At 36.2% G+C, this 18,312-nt stretch overlaps 1 protein-coding gene and 1 long non-coding RNA gene across 2 annotated transcripts in view; both read left to right on the forward strand.

Annotated features, from left to right (window-relative positions):
• The window catches only part of LOC118762549, a 29,154-nt gene extending 16,432 nt beyond the window's left edge, over window positions 1-12,722 (forward strand). The window contains exon 3 of the long non-coding RNA XR_004998302.1: window positions 12,685-12,722. This is a non-coding gene — a long non-coding RNA (uncharacterized LOC118762549). The remainder of the gene's footprint in view (window positions 1-12,684) is intronic.
• LOC115209871 (retinal guanylyl cyclase 2-like) overlaps window positions 1-18,312 on the forward strand; it is an 870,127-nt gene that overhangs the window by 451,653 nt on the left and 400,162 nt on the right. The gene's annotated exons all lie outside the window — the stretch shown is intronic.

The raw sequence follows: 18,312 nt of genomic DNA on the forward strand, positions 1-18,312 counted from the left end.
AGTCACTATTCGGTCTCAAAAAGGTTCATTCATGAGACAAGACAGCAAAGAAGACACATTCACTCTCTGCACGAGATTAAGCTCGGTAAGTTTGTGAGGAACCTATTGACTCAATTTGCTAACTTTTCTGATGACACACATGGTTTGATGAATGACCAAATCCAAGCTTTTCTGCTAGTTCCTCAACACTTACAATGGGATTTTGTTCCACCAGGATCTATTGTGGAGCTCAATAGATCTTCCAGGATGAGGCTCATCTTCTAGGCTGTAGTTTCCGGCTTGGAATTTCTGGAACCAGCGTTGACACTGGCTTACACTTATTGTCCAATACCCATGCACTGCATTAATATTCCTTGCCCTTTGCCTTGCCTTGTTGCCTTTATTGAACTCATAAAGCAAAATATGCCGAATATACTCCAATATAGTTTTAAAAAATAACTAAAATTTAACTGCACACTTCAAATCTTGCACTAAGAATAAGTACAAGGTAAAATTACAACCTAGTAGTTTGCAATTGAAAAAAAACGCATTATTTATGGGATGACCAAATACACACACACCCCCACACACACACACACACATTTATTTATTTCAATAAATATAATAGCTGGCATCTTATTTCTACTGATTTAAAATATTAGAAAAAATTGAGCTAACAGATGTAAGAATTCTCAGGTTTAAGTATTTTTTTTTATCTAAAGGGAACTGTTAAGAAATATCTCTGTATATCAATTCTCTCTCATCTTGTTCATTTCATCATTCAATGCTGTATTATGTTTAGCTATCAACCATTGGGTTAAAAAGGACTAAATAAAATTGCGATGCTCTAAAGGTCTCACTGTTTTGATTATTTAATATCAGGTTTATCCCCAGGCTGATTTTACTTTGTCTAACATTTTCAATAAGAGCATGTTTACATATATATGTGATTTTTATCATTTGTTAAAATCACATATTCAAACTTGTAAGTACACTGAAATATTGGATTTTTATAAATTCACATACTTCATTTTCTTTAGAAAAACAATATAACCTAATGTATTTTAAATATTTTGATTATGGATACACTTTCAAATATATATTGTATATTGATTGAATGAATCTTATGTCACCACTTCCTAGTAATCAATTTTATCAGTTACTGTGTTTCAAGGAGCCCTATTTCTGATTTATATTCTTAAATGAATCACTTTGTATATGTATCTGCAAAAGATAAGCATGAGAAAAACAACAGTGTGGAAAATATAATAGACTATCTTTTAATAGGCCAAGGGTCCAGATATTCATTGTATTTTAGGACAGAACACTTTAGTCCCTATAATTTGAGTTTACTATCAGAAATCAGTAAAAATGGTAATGCTAACTCTGATGGAACAATATCATAACCAAAGAAAACTTTACCCCTAATTGGCTGGTGAAATTTGAGCTAAGTCTTGTAAATAGAAGCTAAGAGTACACTTTTATTGTGTTAAAGTAACTGCTTTTTGGCAATAAACATTCAAATACAATAAGATTATAAAAACGAAAATACTGAACAAATACAAAAAGATAATACTTCAACCAATTCATATTCCTTTGGTAATCCCACTCAACATCTTTACTAAATACTTGCTACTTACAATAATGTTGCTTCCTTCAACAGTCTAATTATTTACACACAATATTTTAAAGAAATAATCACTCAGTTCCAATTTGAGGAGTTCATTGCTATGTTGTCTACTTGCTTATTAATATACTGGACTATTTGTCTCCTTTGATTCCTAAACACCCACATATACATAAATACATAGAAGAAACCCACTCCATAAATGCCAAAATGCTTAAGATGCTGACATTAACTGGAAATCTCCACAGAAATAGTGATAGCAACACGCTCTACTTAAGAAGAAATAAAGGATGTACAGGTTTGAGATTAGTGCAGACAGCCTTCAAATGTCATAGTCTCTTTCAGACAGTATTATTTAGACAACAGTAACAAAAATAAATACATAAACTTAGTGCTGAAAAGGGAAAAGAACAATATCCTACATGTCAGCACTGAACTCCTCAGGAAGAATTATTTTCTTGATGACATCCACCCCATCTCCATACAACTCTAGAACAGCTGAACTAACACACCTCAAAGAAAAACTGTCAGCAGACAAAAAAAAAAGGCCATGCATGGATATGTTCTCTGAATATATGCAGAAGACAGTAATTTTGACATGAAGCACAGCCTCTTTTGGATTCGTGACTGCTATATCACATCACATTTCAAAGGTTATGCATTTTCAGTCTAAGAACAGGAGATTGCTACAGAATACCTCATAAACAAAAGAGACTGTAAAGCCCTGGAGTTGCAAGATGTCACTGAAAATGTAGACTATATCATATTTCTCTGGAAAGCAATTCACATGATTTGCAACTGACCAAAACTGTCACCAAGGTACTATTACCTCCTTATGTGACATGATGTTGCTGCAAAAACAATATACAATGTCATCCAGAAAAAAATGGCTATCTTGGGATACATATTGAGAAAAACCCTGTTATTGAATACATACACATCAAAATACAAGGAATACTGGTGGAACATTCTGATCAAAACATCTGTCAAGAGTAAACACAATAGACCAGATACTGTAGCTTGGCACTGACAAGGAAAACTATGTTCCATTATAGAGGTCAGCTGTCCTGCTGTAGAGAACATCTATTTTTTCATATTTAAAAGAAAATTTTTTTTTTTATTTCATCTAGTTTCAGCTCACGGGCTGTGGCCATGCTGGGGCATCACCATTTGGTCTTGCTACATAATTTTACTTCACAAATGCTTTTTAGCAATTGATATTTGGTGCATGAGAGAGTTTGATGCAGCTTCCCTCATCTGCACCTACTGCCGCGAAGTTGGTTCATCTGGGATACCTGACAGGAAAAGGTGCAGCTTTATTTTGAAGACACCTACATCCACCCCATGCAGGTCTCTCAGGTCCTTCAGGAGGATATTGAAGAGCTGTGGACCTCTGAAGCCCAGGCTATTGCAGTATCTTGTCCTACATCTTGATGGTAAATTTGGAGTCCTTGGCACTATGTAGGGGTGCCCAGTTCTAGGTTTCTATTTGAAAATCAAAGTGACAGAAGATAACTATGAACAACTGCTTCAAAACCTCTAGCTATTATAGCTAGATTTTAAATTCACATTTATACCAATAATAATCAAGGTACTTGGTTTTGACAGTAAATTATTAAGTGACAGTCTGGATAAGCTAGGGTTTTCAGAAAAAGAAATCAACCAATTTGCATATTCCAAATACAATTTGTAAGTGGAACAGTAAATGCATGTAAGACATTTCTCAAGTTTAAAATATGACATTGTTTTTATTTTTGTCTATATTCAAACAATGGATCATTGTGTCTTTGTTAGAAACCAGCTCCTTCCTGAGAGGAATAATTTAAATTATGAAATCTTTATGTGTGTGAATTTATACTTTTCGAGACTACATGTGTTTATGTGCTTCTAGTCAGCTACAAAAGCATGTCTGGGCTGTTTGAAGTTTGATCGGCTAGGAGAGTATTACCTCGTTTGGAAAACATGGTGGTTGGTAACAGGAAGGACATCCAGTCTTAGACAACATACTTTTGTCAAACCCATGCAAGATGATAATGAAGAAATATGCATGTGTGTGTCTATATGTGTATCTAAATACATACATACATACATACATACATACACACATCCATACATACACACATATATATACATTCATACACACATATACATGCATACACACATACACACATACACACATACATATATATATATATACATACATATATGAATCAACTGAATCAAACAGATTTGTGGTATGTCTTTAATGACAGTTTCATTGAAGGTATTCATTTTCTACCTTTCCAATTCATTATGTTTGATATGGAAATGTCTGCATCATATGGCAGCTCATTCTCAATGGACACTTTCAAATGATTTGCCATGAAATTCACAAGTAATATTAGCCTTAAAAGAATCATTTTACTTTCAAATGACTGAGTATTCCTTTTTAAATTCTCAAATTCACAATAACAAGCAATTTCATTCATTCATTCCTAATGTATTGGTACTTGTTAGAAAATTTATACCTTAGCAACAGTGAAGCATTTGGGCTTTTATATTATTCATCACAACTTTTATCCAACAGAAAATTTCAGCCTTTTTAATTAAGATGTAGTGTAAATTATATACTTTCAGATGACCTGTATGTATCCACCACATTTACACAGGCTCTCACCACTCACTGCATTCGCCACCTCTGCTTCCTACTCATGCATTTCTCAGCAATACCTTGCCACTTATATTGTGACCCCCATACCTTGAAGGTACACCCTGGAAATTGCCACCATATATCTCTCTTCCTTGCTCTACCATCTCATCTATGCTCTGATCCATGTTCCTTATGAGTATACCCTGACACTTCTCCACCATCTCTTCTGCTCTCTCTTGCACTCTTGCTGTCTTCCACTCTCTCTCTCTCTCTCTCTCTCTCTTCCCTTTGCTCTTCCCTATGGCTGGGTAATCATGTATCTCCTTTACAGCAGCACACTTGTTTCTGCCCTCATTCTTGATCACTCTCTTTTGCTCTCCTTCTCTTGCTCTTACCTCTGGCTAGGTAGCCATGTATCTTCTTTACACCAGCACACCTGTATCTGTCCTTACTCTTGTTAACTTTCTCTCCTCATTCTCTCTCTCTCTTTCTCTCTCTCTCTCTCTCTCTCTCTCTCTCTTGCTGGGTAACCAAGTACCTCCTCTACAACAAGATACCTGTTTCAGTCTTTGTCTCTCTGACATAACATCACCTGACTCAAGCTCATCTCCTCTGATGCCTCCTCCCTTCTCAATGATTCTTTGCCCTCAAATTACTTAGTGACTTTGCCAGTGCTGGTGCCACGTTAAAAGCATCCAGTCCACACAGTAAAGTGATTGGCATTTGGAAGGGTATCCAGCGGTAAAAACCATGCCATAACTTACCTTACCTATGCTGATGCCATGTAAAAGGCACTCAGTCCACACTGCAGTTGTTAGGAAGAGTATCCAGCCATAAACCCATGCCAAAACAGACACAGAAGTTTGGTGCAGTGTTCTGCCTGGCCAGCTCTTGTCCAACAGTCCAACCCATGCCAGCATGGAAGGCAGATGTAAAACAATGATAATAATGATGATGACAACGATGATGATGATGGTGATGATCTGCCCTATATCAGTCTCTGGCCTCAATATTACTGAGATAATTTTCACATACCTCATTGTTTTTTAGCTTCTTGGCTTGGCATGAGCAGCCAGACATCTAAACATTACTTCAACGAAATCTTCCTCATGGTGAAGGAGTAATAATCCTCTTTTTGGTGCTATTGTTACAGTTGAGAAATAACAGTAGGTAACATAAATAGTTTATGATGCTGAGGAACCATTAAGTATTTTTTTGAAGTTATAGAAGGCTAGTATTGGCATTTACAACAGGAAATCATATATAGCTATACATGTCAATACAGCTATATGTATTAATCATTATCAATGATTTTCATACAAGCATATGGAAAAGAACAAAAGAAACAAATGAAGCTGAAATCATTAATATATATCCTTGAGTATATTGCTAGCACAGGCAATGAGCTTGCAGAATCATTAGCATGCTGGACAAAATGCTTCCTGGCATTCTATCCGTCTTTACATTCTAGTTCAAATTATGTCAAAGCTAGCTTTGTCTTTCATTTTTTTCATTAAATGAATTAAATAACCAGTTAAGCTACCGGTGTTGGTGCAATTAACTAATCCACTTCCCTCCAATTTTCAGGCATTGTGCCTGTGGTAGAAAGGATAGAACTAGCACATACGATGAAAAATAAAAATGACATCAGAAGCAGTTTAAACCAAGGAAAATGAAACTAAATGTCATAATATATTTAGTCCATTGTTCTAATATTTATGTTATCTTACCATTAAATATTCATAAAATGATTCAGCAGTAGAGTTTTTCCAAAAGGCATTGATTTATATATTACCTTGATTTGACATCAATAATAACAATAATAGTACGGAGACCCCATTTGGTCACCAATGACCATGGGATTGTACTTAGAAAGTTACCTTCCGAGGCACAAGTCCATGCTGACTTGGGTTGAATGGTTTGACTAGAGCTGGCAAGCTGGGGAGCTGCACTAGATTCCGTCTGATTTGGCATGGTTCCTACAGTTGGATACCCTTCCTAACACGAAGCACTTTACAGAATGTGCTGGTTGGTTTTATGTGGTGCTGCACAGGTGCTTTTACATGGTGCTGCATGGGTGCTTTAATGTGGCACCACATGGGTGCTTTTACATGGCACTGCACAATTGCTTTAACATAGCACCATATGGTGCTTTTACATGGTACCACATGGGAACTTTTATGTGGAATCGCCATGAGGGCTTTATACCATCAGAAGGATCAGCCTTAACACTTCTGCTGCAGAGTACAGGTTTTCTTGAATATGGCAAGGCACATGGCATCTCAGTCCTTTATCATTTCGCCTGAAAGGTATAATTTCTGTTCTTGTTTTAGTTTTCTCCTCAAAGAAGCATGCCACTTCAGCCTCTCTTCTATGTTTATTGAATTACTTGAAAGACAGAAATCATGTTATTTAGTTTTGTTTGCACTTTCTAATTGTATGTATTTGCTTTCTAATATGAATTACTAGATATTTTTATAGTTCTACATTGAATATTTTGTAATGGCTTTCTAGTTGCATAAAGTACCAACCTTCCTCCAGAAATCTAAAATGAAAATTGGTCATTGAATACCATGCTAAAGCAATAGTAAAGAAATCCCTTACATGGCTAATACCTGAAAAAAATAAATAAATTAGATCAAAATTTAAAGAAATAGGAATATCACAACACTTGCCAAGAAACACATAACACAAAGTTATAACTGAAGTTCTTGATCAAAACTCAGCATAGGATAAAAGCCTTTGTCATCTGAAACCCCACAAAAGTATGTTTCAAGTTGCTTATCTATTATATAAAATCTGTTCTGTCTGTCTGTGTGCATGTCTTCTAGGATCTCGAACATCCTCCATTCGATTGCACTCAAATTTAATATGTAGACACCAACGGTATCAGGATGTTTAAGTCTTGAAAAAATTACAAAAATCGATTCCAGGTGAGAATGCGATCGATAAAGACGAAGGAACGTGCATTTGTAAAATCGTTTTTCTTGGAATAGAAAAAAAGTTTATCTTTATTTCTTCTTTTGCTGGTGTCTAAAATTTAGCTTAAATCAGTGTTTCTCAAAAGGGAGGCCTATGGGACGGTCGGACAAGTTGTTTTGAGAAAATTTGGTTTAACTGTTTGACAACTCAGCACCATCTATTGGACAGGGGGCGTTTTGCTTATAAAGTATAATTTTATAAATATTACTTATGAAGATGTATTCTCACAGCAGGCACCAGATCAAGTCTTTGAGAATGACAAAATAACCATACTTTAGTAAAAGTCAATCCACAGAGGCAAAGTGATCAAGACTAATCAAATGGATGCTGTTGTCAAATGAAATGTTTCCTAATCATACAATCTGTATTACTTGATGATAATGTGTCTCGAAAATATGCATAGGAATTAACCAAATATAGATATCTAGAAATGGATATAAGCTGAAAGCACAACTTGAAAACAGAAACAACACCTACAATAATAAGAAACTTGGAAATGATTAAAAACACATGCCGACATAATGGAAACACAAGGATTTATAAATATGTTGAACATCCAAAAATGAGAGCTACACAGCACATATAATGCATAGAGTAGTTGGAATATAAGACACATTGCAAAACTAAAACAAAACACTGCACATAACTATGATGTATAGAGCTGCATTTCTCAGTTCAGGGAAAGCTTGCTATAAAAATAAGACATTAAAGCAATTAATGATAATAACAATGGAGACTAGTGAAATGTGGATAATGGAAATATCTTTTAAAAGTATGGAGTGTATTCCAAATTCCATTCACAAAACATTGGCCAACCCACTGCTATTGTAGAAGATACTTGATCAAAATGCTTCAGTGTAGGGTGGAACCCAAATTGATGCAGCTGCAAAGTGAACTTCTTAACGAGAGAGCCATGCTTGTGATTACACACACACATACACGCGCATGCACGCACATACACATACATACACACACACACACACGCACACACATACATACATACATATATAATCCAGCTACAAAAATGCCTCATGATAATAGCAAAGGAGAATGGGCACCAGCCAGCCAGCCCAAAGGTTGGGCTGCACCTGCCTACCTGTAAAAGGAAGGTGCAAGCACTTGTACTGGGTTGCGCAAGCATGACTTGCCTTATGATGGCTGATGGCCTAAGGAGAATCTTGGGGTAAGGTTGTGAAGTTGGAATGTGTGCAGTCTGTGTGGAAGGAGGACTGAGGTGTGTGAGGAATTGAGGAAGAGGAGGGTGGATGTGTGCTGTGTGCAAGAGGTTAGGTGGAGGGGCCAGGGTGTAAGATTTGTGGGGGTCAAGGGAAAAAGGTACAAGTTGTGGTGGTTGGAAAATAGCAAGGGGACTGGAGGTGTGGGAATTTTGGTGAAGGAAGAAATCTGTGAGAAGGTGGTAGAGGTCAGGAGAAAGAGAGACGGAGTGATGATAATAGTATTAGCATTTGAGGAAGAGGGGGTGCGGGTATTTTGTGGGTATGGTCCACAAAGTGGAAGAGGGATCACTCCAAAAGGGCAGTTCTTTGTTGAAATGGCGAATGAGTGGGACTTACAAAAGGTAGATGAATTGGTTTGGGGCATGGGTGATTTTGATGGACATGTTGGGAAATGGATCCATGGCATTGAGGGCATGCATGGGGGAAATGGAATTGGGGTGAAAGATTTGGAAGGAAGGATGCTGTTAGAGTTTTGTGATGAGAAAGCGTTGTGTGTGGTGAATACATGGTTTAGAAAAACAGAGAAAAGGAAGGTGACTTTTAGTGCAGGAGGGAATGAGACAGAGATTGATTTCATGTTGGTTGGCAGGAGGCAAAATAGAAAATATCTGAGAGATGTAAAGACAATACCAGGGGAGTTGCAGCACAGGTTGGTGATTGCTGACTTGGATAAGAGGGAAGTTACAAAGTGTGTGAGAAAGGGAATGGCTGAGAGGAGAAAGGTCCAGAAACTGAAAGAAGAAACAAAGCAAGGTTTGAGGAGAGAGTTGGGGAGTTAGTAAGCATTGATGCACCAGAAGTGAGTGGAAGGACGAAGGGTAGGAGAGATCAAGGAAATATGTGATGGTGGAAGGAGGAGGTGAGGAATGCTACAGTGAGGAAGAAGGAGGCACACAAAGCTTTATGTAATAATAGGAATGAGCAAATGAAAGTCAGGTATAATAACATGAAGAAACATGCAAAAAGGGGGTGGTTGTGAGATCTATGTAGAAGGAGGCTGAGGAGAGGTTGAGCAGGCTGGAGGAGAACCCAGATAGAGCGTTTAGGTTTATTAAATCAATGAAAAATGATGGAAGAGATGTTGAGGGAGAAAGATGCATGAGGGGGAGTGATGGAAGGTTGAATTTTAGTAAGGACAGGGGGAAGAGTTTAGAAGGAGCATATGGAAGGAATTATGAATGAGGAGAATGAATGGGATCAGAGGGTGGAAATTGCCATAGTGCAGGTGCCAGTGGAGAGGGTTAGTCAGGAAGAAGTAGTGGAGACAATGAAGGAAATGAAAGCAGGGAAGACAGCTGGTCTGTCAGAAATAAGTGTGGAAATGATAACTGCAAGTGGAAAGATAGGGATTGTTGTGATGATGGAACTCTGCCAGGAAATGCTGGATGGAAGAGGAATGCCAGATGATTGGGTACTAAGTGTGGTGGTACCAATTACAAAGGGGAAGTGAGATGTGATGAGTTGTGGGGAGTATAGAGGAGTGAAGTTATTGGAGCATGCAATGAAGATAATGGAAAGGGTGTTGGAGAGGAGAATTTGGAAAGGGGTAGATGTGGATGAGATGCAATTTGGTTTTATGCCAGGAAGGAGGACAATAGATGCAGTGTTCCTTGTAAGGAGATTGCAGGAGGAATACTGAGATAAAGGGAAGGAGTTGTACATATGCTTCGTTGATCAGGAGAAGGCATTTGATAGGGTTCCAAGGAAGGTGATTGAATGGGCATTGAGGAAGAGAGGTGTACTAGAGGTAATAGTGAGAACAGTGATGAGTTTGTATGTGTGAGCATTGAATCAGAGCTGTCAGAGGAGTTTGTAGTGGAAGTTGGTGTGCATCAGGGATCTGTGTTGTCACTATTGTTGTTTGCAATAGTGGTTGATGTGGTAATGGAGAGTGCAAGAGAGGGACTGCTAATGGAGATACTGTATACAGATTACATTGTTCTGATGAGTGAGACGATGGAGGGATTGAGGGAGAGTTTTGGAAATGGAAGGAGGCATTTGAGAGCAAGGGTTTGAAGGTACAAATCAGGAAGATAAAGGTGATAGTGAGTGGGGTGGAAGGAGAAGTATTAGTAAGGTGGATCTATGTGGTGTATGTGGAAGGAGGGCAATGACAAATACAGTGTTGTGTACAAAATGTGAGAAATGGATTCATGGTAGATGTATGAAAATGAAGAAGGTGATCCCAAGACTGGCAAGAAAGTTTGTTTGTGGAAGATGAGAGAAAGGAGCTGGAGGGCTGGCAAGGTCAGTGGAAACACTATGTGATGGGAGGAGACAGTGAGAGGGTTTTGTTAATTGGGAGATAAGGTGGATGTTAGTGGTGGATGTGATTTGACAGCAAGAGCAAGACTTGGCTGGGTGAAGTTCAGGGAATGTGGAGCAATATTATATGGAAAAAGGTTGAAAGGAAAGGTGTGAGAGATGCGATGCTCCAAGGGTGAATGGAGTGCAGTGATATGAGCATGTGTTGAGGAGGGATGAGGAGCATGTTCTGAAGAGGGTGCTAGAGTTTGAGGTAAACAGACAGCAAAAGCGAGTTAGACTGAGGAAAATGAGGACAGGATAGGTGGATGAGGAGATTGGGAGGGTTGGCTTAAGAAGGGAGAATGTCCAAAACTGGAAAAGATGGTGAGATGGTTGCTATGGCATTGAGATAGATCCAGCCACCCCCATTAATGGGGACAAAACCCGGATTCAAAATGATGGATGATGATGATGATATATATAAAAAGGATATATATATTTGCATTGGGAATCACTTCACATTGACAACCGGTGATTTCACATGCTGATGATGGGTCAAAATCCAGAAACCCGGGTCTGTGTGTATCACATCAGGTTGGAGATGGGAAGGATGGCTTCCCTTTGCAAATACTGATAGGGTACAGAAAGTGTGTCAGTAGCCAGCTGGAAGAGGTGTCTTCCTAGTGCTACAAGCTACAGTAGCATCCACCCTTAAGGGCTAGCCACATTTCAGTGGCAAATATATTTCATGATGTCATGCAGCTACTGTTTATACCTCACTCAGAGATTTATTACTGCATATATATATATATATATATATATATATATATATATATATATATATATGTATATACACACACACACACACATATGTATATATATATATATGTATGTATGTATGTATGTATCTATGTATGTATGTATGTATACAGGTATGCATGTATAACTTTTAATTTAAAAATGAAGACCTTAATTTCTAAATTAAAAATTCTAAGGAAGTATATTTATCCAAAGTAAGCAAGATATATTGACATTCAGGCAAAGAGTCTTCATTCTACTTTACATTTTCCCCTCTAAATCTTTATGGCTCTACAACATTAAGATATATAAAGAAATTACTTATAATATTCAATGAAAATATATTGTCAAAGCTTCTTTGCATAAATGAACATTTGTCTTCATTTATCAAAAAATCTCTTCTGGCAACAGCTTTTGTTAATCCATTGAATAATGAACTGCAGTTACATTAGTCGAGGATAAGATGAGAGGTTTTGTTTAAAAACTGAAATTGCTTTAATTCTCATTATTCATTCTTGTTTAAAATTGGTGGTTAAATTATTTAGTGAGAGCAGTATATTAAAGTTTACTGTATTTATTGATTAAATTACAGATTTCTTACTTTATTTCTTCACTTTTGAGAGAAAACTACTCCAGAATTTAGACATTTTTTTTACTATATTAATAAAGATGGAGGACCGCACCTTAAAGGGAGATTGACAGTGTATTTTGTATTACAGAATATGATTGCAAATATGAAAGGGAAAAATCACTGTCTCTGAAATGCACATACTCATGCACAGACATGCCCATGTTTTATTTCATTCTAATTCAACTTCATCTTTCTTGGAAGATAATCAGAATTCACTAGTTTTCCTTAAGCCATTTGATATTAATCCACCTGAGACCATCTTAGTTCTAGGATACAAACTTTCTGTTTGAATGTGGTCTAAATTAAAACTTCCCATCAAAATTTTGTGTTAATTTATGTTTCAAAAACCAGCTTGATAATTACAAAGTGATTTTAGAAAATTTTTCAGTATTTAAAAGAATATAATGGTAGTGTATTTCAGTTGAAATATGGTAACAAAAAGGTTAAATCATCATCATCATCATCATCGTTTAACGTCCGCTTTCCATGCTAGCATGGGTTGGACGGTTCAACTGGGGTCTGGCAAGCCCGAAGGCTACACCAGGCCAGTCAGATCTGGCAGTGTTTCTACAGCTGGATGCCCTTCCTAACACCAACCACTCCGAGAGTGTAGTGGGTGATTTTATGTGCCACCGACACAGGCACAAATATAGGTATTTTTTGTTTGGTATTATTTCTTCTGGTTAAAACATACAATACATGTTGTAATCTAATGTTGGTCTGTTATAACGTCCACTCCAGTATAGCAGTATATTTAGTCAGGTAAGACACGACTATCTATGACCGACTCCCCCAAATTCTCCTATGTCAAAGTATTTGTAATGATTATTACATACCACTCATTGCATGGGGGGAGTATTCCATTATTATTATCATTTCCATAATGATCTATGATTAATATTTTCTCTCAGGTCTTTTATATAAACAAATGCAGATGCACACACACACACACACACACACACACACACACACACACAACACTATTTATATAATGTTGTTATTGCTGTTATTATTGTTTATCTCCATGTCTTGGTGATCCTGCCATTTTGTTAAACATAGTGTCCCTCGGACTGCATTATTTAAAGTGTCATTCCTTTCTTTAAGACAGCAAGATATGATTTGAGGTGGATTTAACAACTATTTCTAACAGTTAAATAACATAAAATCTACACCTTTGGTTTCTTTTGCATAATGCTTTGAATACTATCAAGAGTTGTTCAGCTTTGAAACTCAAAATATTTATCTTAAAATGTCAGAGGTGTTCAAGTGTTTTGATATTTCATGGGAATCCTTGAAACAGGAAATTTCTGTATCTCTGTTTGTCTGTAAAATGTCCTTGCACTTCAAAACTGTTCAGGTTCTTATAAGTGGTAAATGCAATTTCTTTTGCTCTTTTTTGCCATTGCTAACACCAACACTAAAATTGTAAAGCAGGAATTTATGCAATTATCATGTTGTTGAATCTGAGAAAGCTTTCTAGATAAATACGCAATCCCTTGTCACCAATAAATCTCAAGAACAGCTTTAATTCCTGAACAGGATTTCTTTAAAACAGATCTCTTTGGCTGGGGATAAGCAAACAGTGCAAGAGATATGTTTATATTTGTTTTTAAACAACAATGTTTCTGCAAACATCAGCAATAACATTAGTCTCTGTCTGTGAGTCTGAGTACTACACAACAACTGAAATGCAAATAATGATTGCAGAATTTTTTTTTTATATTACATCATTTACTTTTATTATAGTTCTGTGTTGTCTAACACTCTGGAATCAACTCAAATATCAGTGATTGATCTTGTTCAATAGATTATAAAACACTGTGGAGTGTAATCCAAGCAGGAGAAAATATTTTGTTCCTTTGCAACAATATGTTTAGTCAAACATTCTTTTGTTTCTATTTAACTTTATTCTATACACCACTTTGTCAAAGATAGCATTCAATCAATTAAATTAAACATATGGAAGGGAAAAAATATCCTAAACTATCATTATCAGACCTATTATTTAGCATTTCAGCTCAGCTAATTGCTCTCTCCACCCACCCCTCTTCCTCCTCTCTCTTCTTTTTAGAAAAACATACCGTAAAAGCACCCATGCAGTGATGCATAAAAGTGTCAGTGCAGTGCCACATAAAGTTGCCTGAGCAGCACCACATAAAAGGACCCACATGGTGCCACATAAAAGCACCCAGTACACTCTGTAAAGTGTTTGGCATTAAGAAAGGCATCCAGCTGTAGAAGCCATGTCAAATCTGACTTGAGTCTAGTGCAGCTCCCCAGCTTGCCAGCATGGACAATGGATGTTAAATGATGATGATGATGATGATGATGATCTACTAAGTTTCTCATTTAGCTCAACTTTTCTTTTTCTTTTTTTTTTTCAATTCTTGATTTGTGAAACCAAAATTAAACATTTTTTGCACTAACTTCATCAATTAGCTTTGATTCCAAGTTTGACAGATGGTAAGAACGTTATGAGCACTTACTTTTTTCTTCTTGTTTTTTGGTATGAAAACAATATCAAAGACACACTAATGATGAGGTGTCTATGCTGCATAAGTCTGAGAATTTAGAAACAACAATAAAAGATCATTTCCAAATCCTAACTCTGCCATTTTCCATAACTGAATATGACTCAATAGCAGCATGCACCGTGACTTCAATCTGTTTTAGATACTCAGACACTGACATCCTTTTATTGTTTGCACATTAGGTCCAGGGAATTCTTAAAATGTGACAGCTGGAGGAAGAGACTGTTGTATCCCACTACATTGATTAATACTTTTTTATATTACTTCTTTAAAAATGAAAGGCAAAGCTGACCTCACAGAATTTAAAATGTGAATGTTAAGAAGTAGAACAAAGACAGCAAAGCATTTTATTTAACCCTTTTGTTACTGTATTTATTTTGAGATGCTCTGTGTCTCTTTTAATTAATTTTAAATATAACAAAGAATTTAGTAAAACAACATAGTTATCAGTAAGCTAGTGTTAGGAACATAAATTGTGACTAAGTTTTGGTGGAAGATTTTAATTCAAAACTTATGAAAACAAAACATTTGTACTCAGAGCCAGAGCTGGTTTCAGCCGGGTTGGCAATGAAAGGGTTAATGCTCTAGCAAATATACTAATCCATTACCTGGTTTATACTTTACATTATCAGTCCTGAGAGGTGAAAAGCAAAGTTGACTTTGGTGGGTTTAAATTCCTAACAGTAACCAGCAACCATTTTGTCCACTGCTCTAACAATTCTGCCACTCTACAACTTAGGAGCAATTCTTCCAGTTCACTGTCCAAATTCTACCCTATTATCTTAAATTTAAAAAATGATTCATAGGAGAAATATCAATATCAAATTTTGGTACAAGGCTAGTAATTGAGGTGGGGTAAGTAGTCAGCTGGTATTTATTCTATCAACCCTCAAAAGGATGGAAGGCAAAGTTGACATTGGCAGAATTTCAACTCAGAACATAAAGACAGACAAAATGCCAGAAAGCATTGTGCTTGACATGCTAATGATTCTGCCAGCTCACCTTCTTATACTCATTAACCCTTTCGTTACCAACCTAGCTGAAACCGTCTCTGGCTCTGTAATACAAATGTCTTGTTTTCATAAGTTTTGAATTAAAATCCTCCACCAATCTGAGTCACAATTTATATTCCTAACACTAGCTGAGTTATTTTACTAAATTCTTTGTTTTATTTAAAGAAACACAGAGCATCTCAACAGAAATACAGTAACGAAAGAGTTAAATAAATATCAGCAAAGATATAGACTGACAAGATGGGCCAGGATTGAATGAATACCTTTGATTTGAAGTTTGCTTGAAAAAAACTTATCTAAGCTCAAACAACAACAATGTTCATGATGTCTGTAAGAATAACAGAGTTTTTAATTTTTAATCTTTGCCTCAATATGGATGTTTAAAGCTATATGTGTAGAAATAATCAATGGTGTGATGATCATTTGAATTGATGAAGCCTCTTGCCCTACAAATTTTAAAGTTTGAGCAATGGACTGGCAGAATCATTTGAGCATCTACTAAAATATTTTGCAGTAATTGTTCTGGCTCATTACCTTCTAATTTCAAATTCCAACAAAGGAGCCTTGTCTTTCTTTCCTCTGAAGTTGATTAAAATATCAGTCCATCACTGGGGTCAATATAATCAACTAACTTCTCCCTGTAAATTTCAGGTACTGTATATTTGTTGGAAGTAATTATTCAACAAATCATCACCTCCACTACTGCTGCTGCTGCCCTCCTTCTCCTCCTCCTGCTGCTACCACCACCACCACCGTCACCACCACTGCTGCTGCTGCTCCCCCTTCCTCCTCCTGCTTGTTTAATGTTCAGTATGCTTAATTTTATAGTGTGGTTTCACTGCACTACATAGCAGTGTTTGGTTTTAGTTATATTCATTGTATTAAAGGTGTTTCATATAACGAGCTTGTAATATCTAACATGACCATTTTCTGCATGTTATGCATATTTGTAAGTCCTGTGGTTTTGGTTATTCATCTGCATGGCTTTTTATCATCCTAAAAGCCTCCACTATTATAGGATTGTTTCTGATTGAAGTCAGATATGTTTTGAATGCACCACATATGGTCGTTATACCATTCCTGAAGCATTCCTGAATGCACCATATATGGTTGTTACACCATTCCTGTTATACCATTTCTTGTGTATGCTTATGCTGTCCATTTTCCATTTGGCATTTCTTTGTGCTGGCACAACTTCCGCAACTTCCACTCTATAATGTCTGTGGACATTCTTTCTTAGCTAAGACTGGAAAGTCAGACACAATATGATTAATTGTGTCTTCTCCGTCTTCATATATTCTGCAGTTGCTTAGTGTGTATTCTATTTCATTACATTGATTTTGGTGGTTTCTAGTGGGGTGACTTTTGGTACACAATCAATAACTCTTTATTCTCTACTTTATATCCCTCACTTATCAGCCAGTATCAGGATTTTCTTCATTGACTTCCACTTTATTCAGCTTTTTCTATGACTGACTGTGAGATTTTCTCCTTTCATTACTTTATCATGACATTTTGCAACTTCCATTTTAGCTAAGATTTTTTTTGTCAATTTCTGATATTTCTCTTTTTTTTTTCCTCCTAACTATCTATCATTGAAGCCTCTGATGGCTTCTTTGAAGACAAAGCAGTTTTTGATTTTATTTATGATTTGTAGCGATTTGTATAAATTTATCATGATTCTGCACAAGATATATTATTATCATTATTATTATTATTATTATTATTATTATCATCTTCTTTCAATTCTGTTTCTGTTTCTTGCCAAGTGTCTTCCTGACACCTAGGGCAGAGAAACATACTGTATACATTTTAATGGTGGGCCATTAAAATAAACACACCAGATTGTTCATTTACAATGTCATGTGATAGAGAAAAATGGGAAGATAGAGAGAAAAAGGAAAAAATAAAAAATAAATGGAAAAAATAAAAAAAATAAAAAGTAAACAAATAGAAGTGGGGAAAAGGAAGGAAATTTCAGAGTGACAATGTTCTTCTCAATATGTAAGATGTACCAGTTAAGACAATCTTTTGCACTTCCTGAAGGATGGTAAGCCAGGGATCATTCTTAAATAATTTTCAGTTCCTTTTTTGATCATTCCAAGTGCTCCTGCAATCACTGGTATTGTAACTATCTTGAGACGCCACATCTTTTTGATTTCAATTAGCAAATCTTTGTATTTTCTGATCTTATCAAATTCTTTTGCCGAGATGTTCTTGTCACAGGGTATGCTCATGTCAGACTTTACTGTTTTGGTCTTTCACAACAATATCTGGTTTATTTGCTTTGATGGTCTAATATGTACATACTGGGAAGTCCCAAAGATTACTTACATTTTCTCCCTCAGTTACAGCCACAGGGTGGTGCTTGTACCATTTGTCAGCAGTTTTGATTTTATTGGGTTGGCAACTAAGTCCCTGCTGTTTTTTTAAATTAAAATTTTTTAAAAAGGTTTAATAAAAAATAACAACTAATTAATCAATAATGTATTCACCCTTCTTGTTTACAACTTTTTCCCAATGTTCAACAAGATTTTCAATACCTCGTTGGTAGAAATCACCCGATTTCGACTCAAAAAATGAATCCAACCATCACTCAATTCTGCATTAGTGTTGAACAAAACTCTGCACATAGCA

The sequence above is a fragment of the Octopus sinensis genome, linkage group LG3, assembly GCF_006345805.1.
Source record: "Octopus sinensis linkage group LG3, ASM634580v1, whole genome shotgun sequence".
In the NCBI taxonomy this organism is placed as follows: Eukaryota; Metazoa; Mollusca; class Cephalopoda; order Octopoda; family Octopodidae; genus Octopus; species Octopus sinensis.